Source organism: Nomascus leucogenys, chromosome 8 (genome assembly GCF_006542625.1).
Source record: "Nomascus leucogenys isolate Asia chromosome 8, Asia_NLE_v1, whole genome shotgun sequence".
NCBI lineage: Eukaryota > Metazoa > Chordata > Mammalia > Primates > Hylobatidae > Nomascus > Nomascus leucogenys.
In genome coordinates, this window is record NC_044388.1 from 113,252,398 (window position 1) to 113,261,201 (window position 8,804).

Here is an 8,804-nt window from a genome sequence, read left to right on the forward strand (position 1 = left end):
ACCCTAACCCCCAGCCTCTGGAGGGGGTGTGGCCCTGTCCACACCTTGTTTTCAGACTTATAGAATGCTGAGAAATAAGCTGCTGCTGTTTTAAGCCCCCAGTTTGTGGTAACTTGTTACCAGAGCCCCCAGAAAACAAATTCGGGGCCTCCTGTTTTCCCCCCTCAGGATCCTGGAGTACAGGCACCCCTGTAACTACCAGCCTTGGCCGCCAGCACCATGTGGTGCCAGGGTGAGGAGCACCAGGGGCCAGAGAGGGTCAGGACTGGAGGCAGCAGACGCTGGGCAGACCCCAGCCGGGACATGAGAATCTGACTGATCACCAGGGGAGGTCCCCAGAGTGCTACAGCGTGAACACAGGCTCCAGCCCGGCACCCATGCCTGGCGTGTGAGCTCGGCCAAGTCACTGAACCTCTCCAAACCCTTTCCGTGCAGCTGGGAATCCCAGCCAGGCAGCAACAGGCAGGTCCCAGCACCGGGCTGCAGAACTGCCCACTAACCTTCCACCTGGCAGGCCAGGGCCTGGCTGACCACACCCGTGCCATTCTCCTTGTTCGCCGGCCACTGATACAGGAAGAGGGACGTGTGGGAGGAGCCGGCATCAAACACGATCCCAAACTGGGGAGACAGTAGGGTGAGTGGGAGGCAACACCTGTGGACCCAGCCCGGCCTCCCCTGCCGGCGGGGACGCACCTTGATGTCTGTGGGCAGGAGCACGCTGGTGGCCTCCACCAGGAGGAGAATGAGTGCAGTGAGGCCTGAGACCCCCGAGGCCCCCAACAGGGCCAAGAAGACCTGCTCCTTCCGGGACAGCCCCATGGTGCAGGTGGTACTGGTTCCTGCGGGGGGACGGCCGTGGGCACCCAGGCTGCACTCGGTGTCCCCATCCCGCCCTCCAGAGGCAGAGGCTTCGCTCCCCGTCTCCCTGGAGACGCCACTTGCCTTAGAGGCATCCCCGGGGCTCAGATGGCCTCCTGTGGCCAAGGACCACTCCCTGGGAGCCACGCCTGCCAGGGGTGCCACGGGCATCAGAGGGCCCTGTGGGAGGGGGGCGGGGGGCAGCAGGGGCCTCGTCTGGGGACACAGCCCCAGCAGGATCCAAATAGCCCCCTCAGACCCCCTCGGATGGGACTTGCGGAGCTGCCCCTACCATGTGATGGGGCCACCCTGTGTCCCCACCCCTTGGTCCTGCCTCTCCCATGCCACCCTCCCCAGGAGCAGCCCCAGCTCCAGCCTGCACTGGGGGCTCAGGGCTCTGCCTCCTCTCTGCGGCCCTCACCCCAGGCTCTCCCAGGGTGAGTTTCTCTCTGGAGCCCTGAGGGGACTGTTGCCGAGGGGCTGTGGGTGAACCCCCAGGGTGAGGCTAGTCATCCTAGAAGCCGAGTGTGAGGCTTCTTAATGACATCGGTTTCTCTGGAAATCCAGCCCAAGGCTTCTCTAATCTGACTCTGCACCTTCTTAGCTGGCGCCAGATGGCCCCTGGGCGGGAGGTGGACCCAGGAAGGCCATCTGAGGGGCCTGGGCTTCTCTCACCCTGTGGCCGAGGTGTCCACCTCCTCCTCTGCCCGGACGCCCAGCAAGGGTCTCAGCTCTCAAACTACCCCAGGCCGACCCTGTGCCCCATACAGCCCCACTTCACACGGGTACCACTGCCCAAAGGAGTGGTCAGAGCCAGAAACTGCCCGCCAAGGTCCCGGCACCTGAACCCCATGTGACCGTGTCCTATCGTGTTCCCCCCGGGAAACGCTGCACCCACACTGAGTGGCAGGTGCGGGTGCTGCCCTGGTCCTGACCTGGGGCTCCTGGGCACATGTAAAGTGGGACACGCTGTGGGGTCCTCACGCAATTCTGTATGTCGGGGGGATATAAGCCCATTTTAAGGAGGATAGATGACAGAAGCTCAGAGGGGACAGGAGACCGGTCCAGCCCAGACAGGGCCCAGCCTGTGTCCCCAACCAGCACCCAGGCCACAGGCCACCTCATAGGGACAAACAGGTGACAGGGGCCAGGAACACAAGGACTCCACACCCAGAAGATGTAGCCACCTGAGACCCCCAGGCCTGAGCCTCCAGGTAGGCAAAGAGGATGGGGCAACCTCTCCCACACTCAAAAGACCCCCCAGACCAGAACAGCCTCCCAGATCAGAACAGCCCCCTAGACCAGGACACCCCCTCAGACAGAACAGTTCCCCAGACCAGGACAGCCCCCCCAGACCAGCACAGCGCCCCCAGACCAGGACAGCCCCCCAGACCAGGACAGCATCCCCAGACCAGGACAGCCCCTCAGACAGAACAGTCCCCCAGACCAGGACAGTCCTCCGACCAGGAGACCCAGACCAGGACAGCCCCCAGACCAGGACAGCCCCCCAAGGACATCCCCTTGGACCCTCACCTGGGCTGGTTGCCCACTTCCCGGAGCGGCAAGGAGGAAGCTGTTGTGCTCAGGCGTATCTGTGTCCGTGCACCTGGCGTCCAGCCTCTCCCTGCCCCTGGGTCCAGGACAGCTGGGGTAGGAGGGGCGGGGCGGTGACAGCCTCGGGCGATGCGCTGTGCACCTGGCTCCAGGGCCCGCAGGCTGAGGCCAGCGCCCAAGGTCGCCCCGCCCACTCCACCCTCGGGTCCTCCGCCCAGGGTCTCCCTGCATCCCCCACCCGCGGGTCTGTCTCGGCGCCCAGGGTCGCCCCGCCCCCGGGGGGGTGGGAGGCAGGAGAGGGAAGCTGAAGAGGAGCCCGGAGCTGCGAGGGGCAGAACTCCGGGACCCCGCCCCCTACGGCCTGTAGCCGCGCTCTTGACCCCGGCCCGGACTTTACCCCCCGCGCAGCCCGGCCCGGGCAGGTCGGAGTCAGGTGACCCCGAAGGTCCAGGCCCGGGGCGGGGGCGGAAGCGCCTGCAGACCCCGCGGCGCCGGTCGTTTTCCACTTGCAGCCACTCTGCCTTTCCCGCTGTCCGTGGGTCCCCCGGCCGCCGCCGTCGGGGTCCCGGCCTCTGAAGCGGCTCAGGGCCGGGGGTGGGGAGGGGCGGTGAGGGGCGGGGCCAGGGCCGGGGCTGGGTGGGGTTGGGGCGGGCGGGGCCGGGGCGGGGTCAGGCAGTGGGGAGGGCGCAGGGCGAGGCCGGGGCCGGGGCCGGGGCCGGGTTGGGGCTGGGGGTGTTGGGGGGCGGGGAGTAGGGTGGGGGAATGTGGGGTGAATTCCTTTCTGTGTGAGATCCGAGAACCCTCTTGGGGTCTCAATCGGGACTCTCTTTAGTGGTAGCATATTTGGTGTCATGTTTGCGCATTTTTGTGCTTTTTCTTGGTGAAAAAGCTGTTCACTGTTTATAATGGCCTCTCAGCATAGTGCAGAAATGCAAGAAGGCTGAGATGCACTTTACAGAGAAAACACACATTGGATAAGCTTCATTCGTGCAAGAGTTAGCGCTGTTGGCCATGAGTTTAATGTTAGTGACACTATACATATTAAATAAGGTGCCCTTAAACAAAAATAAAAGGTTTTATTAATATATTGATCATTTAACAAAAATGTGACCAGAAGCCTGCAGGAACGTAACTTTGCATTTCCTTAGGGGCAATAGTTTGGCATATTCTCTAATTCAGTGTTTGCAGCAACTTCATACCATTAGCTGCCATGGATAGTAAGAGTCAAATGTGCTTGTTGAGGATTTTTGCAGTTGTGTTCAACAAAGTTTCATAGTTTTCTTTTTTAGTCCTGGTTTCTGTATGGGGATAATGCTGGGCATATAAAATGAGTCTGGGAAGTTGTCCTTTTTTTTTTTTTGAGATGGAGTCTGGCTCTGCCACCCAGGCTAGAATGCAATGGCGCAGACTTGGCTCACTGCAACCTCCGCCTCCCAGGTTCAAGCGATTCTTCTGCCTCAGCCTCCGGAGTAGCTGGGATTACAGGTGCCTGCCACCATGCCTGGCTAATCTTTTGTATTTTCAGTAGAGACGGGGTTTCACCATGTTGGCCAGGATGGTCTCGAACTCCTGACCTTGTAATTTGCCCGCCTCGGCCTCCCAAAGTGCTGGAATTACAGGCATGAGCCACCGCGCCCAGCCAGCTGTCCTTGTTTTATTTTGTGGAATATTTGAAGAATTTGTATTAAATTTCTTCTTTAAATATGTTGTATAATTTGGTGGTAAAACCATCTGAGCCAGTACTTTCTCTTTTAGAAAAGTCTTAAGGTACAAATTCAGTTTCTTTAATAGTTAATAGGATTGTTCAAGTTGTCTATTTAATGAGTTTTGGTAGTTTGTGGCTTTCAAAGAATTGGTCCATTTCACCTAAGTTGCTAAATTTATGTGAATACAATTATTCATAGTACTTCCTGGTTATCCTTTTAATGTCTGTAGGGTCTGTAGTGATAACCCTCCTATTCCTCATATTGGTAATTTTGTCCTCTGTGTCTCTCATCAGTGTTGCTAGCTAGAGGTCTATCCATTTTATTCATCATTTCAAAGAACCAGCTTTTTGTTTCATAATTTTTTCTTTTTGGTTTTTGAATTTATTTATTTATTTTTTTGAGACAGAGTCTCGCTCTGTTGCCCAGGCTGGAGTGCAGTCGCCAGATCTTGGCTCACTGCAATCTCTGCCTCCCCAGTTCAGGCCATTCTCCTGCCTCAGCCTCCCAGTGCTGGGACTACAGGCGCCTGCCACCACACCCGGCTAATTTTTTGTATTTTTAGTAGAGACAGGGTTTCACTGTGTTAGCCAGGTTGGTCTCGATCTCCTGACCTCATGATCCACCCGCCTCGGCCTCCTAAAGTGCTGGGATTATAGGCGTGAACCACCGCGCCCGGCCAGTTTTTGAATTATTTTAATTCTGCTCTTACATGTATTTCCTTTCTTCTGCTTGATTTGAGCTTATATTGCTCCTCCTTTTCTAGTTTCTTAATGCAGAAGGTTAGATCATTGACTGGAACCTTTCTTTTTTTCTAATGTAAGCATTGGTGCTATGAATTTCCCTCTAAGCACTGTTTAGCTATCTCTCTCAATTTTTGATATGTTGTATTTTCATTTTATTCAGTTTAAATATATATATATATATATATATATATATTTTTTGAGACAAAGTCTCACTCTGTCACCCAGGCTGAAGTACAGTGGCACAATGGAGGCTCACTGCAACCTCCACCTCCTGGGTTCGGGTGATTCTCCTGCCTCAGCCTCCCCAGTAGCTGAGATTACAGATGTGCCACCATGCCCGCCAAATTTTTTTTTATTTTTAACAGAGACGGGGTTTCACCAGGTTGGCCAGGCTGGTCTCGAACTCCTGAACTCAGGTGATCCGCCCGCCTCGGCCTCCCAAAATGCTGGGATTAGAGGCGTGAGCCACCGCGCCTGGCCAACTTCGATTGTTTTAAATTTGCTAAGGTTTTGTTTTTGAACCACAATCTGGCTGATCTTGGTGCTACTCCATGTGCATTTGAGAAGAATCTCGATGTTGCCGTTGGTAGGTGCAGTGTTCTCCAAGTGTGCTTGTGTCCAGCTGGCCAGTGTCAGTATTAATATCTTGCTGATTGTCCATTAGTTCTATTACTGAGAAGAATGCTGGTGTCATCATGAATGTGTTTACTTCTTCTTTCAATTCTGTCAGGTTTTGCTTCAGATATTTTATTTTTACTTTTTAATTTTATTTTTTGAGACAGAATCTTGCTCTGTCGCCCAGGCTGGAATGCAGTGGCACGATTTCAGCTCACTGCAACCTCCACTTCCCGGGTTCAATCGATTCTCCTGCCTCAGCTTCCTGAGTAGCTGGGATTCAGGCACCCGCCACCATGCCCGGGTAATGTTTGTAGTTTTAGTAGAGATGGGGTTTCACTACATTGGCCAGGCTGGTCTTGAATTCCTGGCATCATGTAATCCGCCTGCCTCTGCCTTTCAAAGTACTGGGATTACAGGCGTGAGCCACCGCACCCTGCCCACTTAGTCTTTTAATCTTTTTTTGTTGTTCAGATGGGATAATCTCTGCTGATCCGTCTTCACATTTACTGACTCTTCCCTCTGCCGTCTCCGTTCTGCTATTGAGTCTGCTCAAGGAAGTTTGTTTCGTTTTCTCAGTTTTGGTTATTGTGTTTTTTGGTTCTAAAATTTTCATATGGTTCTATTTATTTGTTGAGACTTTCTTTTCTTTCTTATTTTATTATTATTTTTTGAGACAGCATCTCGCTCTGTAACCCAGGCTAGAGTGCAGTGGCAGGATCATAGCTCACTGCAGCTGTGAACTCCTTGGCTCACGCAATCCTCCCTCCTTAGCCTCCCAAGTAGCTGGGACCACAGGCATGCACCACCATGCCCGGCTGATTTTTTTTTTTTTTTTTTTTTTTTTTTTTAGTAGAAACGGGGTTTAACCATGTTTCCCAAGCTTCTCTCAAACTTCTGTGCTCAAGTGATCCATCTGCCTCGGCCTCCCAATGTGCTTGGATTACAGGCATGAGCCACCGGGCCCAGCCTTTGCTGAGACTTTCTACTCTAACATTTTAAGTGCTCACGATGGCTCAGTCGGGCACTACTGTAATAGCTACTTTAAAGTCTTCAGGCCGGGCGTGGTGGCTCACACCTGTAATCCCAGCACTTTGGGAGGCCAAGGCACGTGGATCACTTGAGGCCAGGAGTTCAGGACCACCAGCCTGGTCATTCCCAGAACCACCACTGGGGGGCATACGTGTGACTAGACCAGTGGGTGCCCCAAAATCTTGGAGAAAAACTGACCTTGGACCAATAGCCACTGAGGCTGAAACTAAAACAGCAATGGTCACCATAGGATAAAAGGAAGACTCCAAGTCTCATTAAGTAAGATTGAAAATATTACAAACCAGGCCAGGCGCGATGGCTCACGCCTGTAATCCCAGCACTTTGGGAGGCCAAGGCACGTGGATTACCTGAAGTCAGGAGTTCGAGACCAGCCTGGTCAACATGGTGAAACCCCCGTCTCTACTAAAAATACAAAAAATTAGCCAAGCGTGGTAGTGGGCGCCTGTAATCCCAGCTACTTGGGAGGCTGAAGCAGGAGAATTACTTGAACCTGGGAGGTGGAGGTTGCAGTCAGACGAGATTGCGCCACTGCACTCCAGCCTGGGCAACAGAAAGAGACTCTGTCTAAAAAAAAAAAATTACAAACCAGAATTCCTCCACACCCAAAGAACTGTGAGAATCCTGACCGCAGGGAAGAGGCCGTCAGCAGACACCGGGGTTGAGAAGGCGCTGAAATGACAGAAAGACTGACAAAATCTGTTTTTTTAAATTTTACTCATTTAAAATTTTTTTCTTGAGACAAGGTCTTGCTCTGTCACCCAGGATGGAGTGCAGTGGCATAATCTTAACTCACTGTAGCCTTGAATTCTCGGGCTCAAGTGATCCTCCTGCCTCAGCGTCCCAAATAGCTGACACCACAGGCACGCACCACCACCACCACACCCCATTAATTTTTTTTTTACTTTTTGTAGAGACAGATTTTCGGGCGCCCCCGGTCTAGCCACACGTGTGCCCCCCAGTGGTGGTTCTGGGAATGACCAAGGTTGGCTGCTCAAGTCAGTTGTCTGGGTGAGTTAGAGTGAGACACACACAGACACACAGGCGCGCCTGAGGGTTGGGGGGCATTGGGGGTGGTTTTTGGGTACTTCTCATCTCCTGGGCTCCCCAGACCTCCCTTCCCAGCCCTCAGGCCAGAAAGCAGGGGTGACAGCACACAGAGGCATGGGAGATTTGGCAGCAGGAGGGGAGCTGACCCGCCTGCCTGCAGGCACCAGGACAGGGGCAGGGAGCCATCGGGGCCATCTTGCACCTTTCAAGGACAGGTTTTATGTCTGCTCTCTCCTGCCCCCACAGAGGCAATGCTAACAGCAAGGGTGTGACCGCCACAGCTCCCTCCACCATTGCGATTATGCCTACATTATTGATACCTGCTCACGGGCGTAATACCTTACAGACAGGAATCACACCTCTGCTTGCCCTTAGCCGCTCCGGCACCCTGGCTGGAGGTCTCCACACAGCCCCCAGACCACATCCCAGGTCTCAAGGGTGGCTTCTCTGCTAGGTGCACGTCCGGCCACGGGGCTGCCCGGGGGGCCACTTGGGGTTGTATAGTGAGCGTGGACGTGTAGGCCTGGGCGTCTGCACTTGAGAGCAGGGCAGGCAGGTCGCTGGGGCAGGCGGGGGCTGTTCCCAGTGCTGTTCCCAGCCTGCTGGGTAGTCACGAGAGTGCATCCAGGCAGGTGGCAGAAGACATTCCACATGGATGCGAAGGGTGACCCAGTCACTTGGAACAGCTGGACCTGTTGCATCTTCCTCCTTAGCAATAAGCCTCATGAACATCGGATCCTTCCAGAAAAGCCTTTGTGTGATTGGGCCACGCCCAGATTAGCGGGCACGGCACAGCGGGGCAGTAGACACCCTCGGGAAAGGTGCCGGGGGTGGCTGGGGCTGGACAGGCTTGTGCACTCATCAGTCACACTACTTTAAGAGCTGTTACCACATTACCTTCAAAAAAAGGCTGTGACAGGCCGAGGAGGCAGGAGGATTGTTTGAGGCCAGGAGTTTGAGACTAGCCTGGGCAATACAGTGAGACCCTGTCTCCACAAAACATAAAAGAATTAGCCAGGCATGGTGATGCCTGTAGTCCCAGCTACTCGGGAGGCTGAGCGGATGGGAGAATCGCTTGAGCCCAGGAGATCAAGACAGCGGTGAGCCCCAGCCTGGGCGACAGATCAAAACCCTCTCAAATTAAAAAGGGGTTACCTCGTCGTTTTCATTGGCCTTTCCATGATTCCTGATGGGATGAGGACTTTCTTCGTGGAATTCCCGGCCAGTT